The sequence below is a fragment of the Suricata suricatta genome, chromosome 2, assembly GCF_006229205.1.
Source record: "Suricata suricatta isolate VVHF042 chromosome 2, meerkat_22Aug2017_6uvM2_HiC, whole genome shotgun sequence".
NCBI classification, from domain to species: Eukaryota; Metazoa; Chordata; class Mammalia; order Carnivora; family Herpestidae; genus Suricata; species Suricata suricatta.
Window position 1 is genome coordinate 160,416,966 of NC_043701.1, and position 1,241 is coordinate 160,418,206.

Sequence of the window (1,241 nt, forward strand, 5' to 3'; positions counted from 1 at the left end):
TTTGAGAGAGGGAGAGAGAGAGAGCATAGGCACAGGAGGGGCAGAGAGAGTGAGAGTCAGAGGATCTGAAGCAGGCTCTGTGCTGATGCAGCAAGCTTGATGTGGGGCTCGAACCCACAAACCAGGAAATCATGACCTGAGCCAAAGTTAGATGCTCAACCAACTGAATCACCCAGGTGTCCCTATTGTAACTTTATAATAAATTTAAAGTGAGAAGCACTACAGGGTTTTAAGGAGGGGAATGATACATAATCTATATTTTTAAGTCTGCATTGGGGTTCCTCAAAAAGTTAAACATTACTATATGACCCAGAAATTTCACTCTTCTGTATATACCCAGAATAACTGAAAATAGGGGCTCAAGCAAATATGTGTATGCTAATGTTCATTGTAGCATTATTCACAGTAGTCAAAATGTTGAAACAACTAAAGTGTCCATCAACAGATGAATGGAGAAACAAAATGTGGTATATACATACAGTGGAATATAATATTAGTCAACCATAGAAAATAATGACGCTCTGGGGGTGCCTGGGTGGCTCAGTCAGTTAAGCACTGGACTTCGGCTCAGGTCATGATCTCACAGTTCGTGGATTCGAGCCCCATATCGGGCTCTGTGCTGACAGCTCAGAGCCTGGAGCCTACTTTGGATTCTGTGTCTCCCTCTCTGTCTCTGCCCCTCCCCAACTCGTGCTCTGTCTCTCTCAAAAATAAATCAACACTAAAAAAACATTTTTTTTAAGAAAAAAACAAAGCTCTGATGCATGCTATAATATGGATAAACCTATAAACACTATGCTAATTGTGTAAGAAGCCAGACATAGGAACGCTTGGGTGGCTCAGTTGGTTAAGCCTCCGACTTTGGCTCAGGTCATGATCTCACGTTCGTGGGTTCGAGCCCCATGTCAGGCTCTGTGCTGACAGCTCAGAGCTTGGAGCCTGCTTCCAAATCTGTGTCTCCCTCTCTCTCTGTTCCTCCCTGCTCATGCTCTGTCTCTGTCTCAAAAATAAATAAAACATTTTTATTTTTTTTAATGTTTTATTTGTTTTTGATACAGAGAGAGACAGAGCATGAGAGGGGGAGGGGCAGAGAGAGAAGGAGACACAGACCCGGAAGCAGGCTCCAGGATCTGAGCTAGCTAGCTGTCTGCACAGAGCCTGGCACGGGGCTCGAACCCACAAACGTGAGATCTGACCTGAGCCGAAGTTGGAGGCTTAATTGACTGAGCCACCCAGGTGCC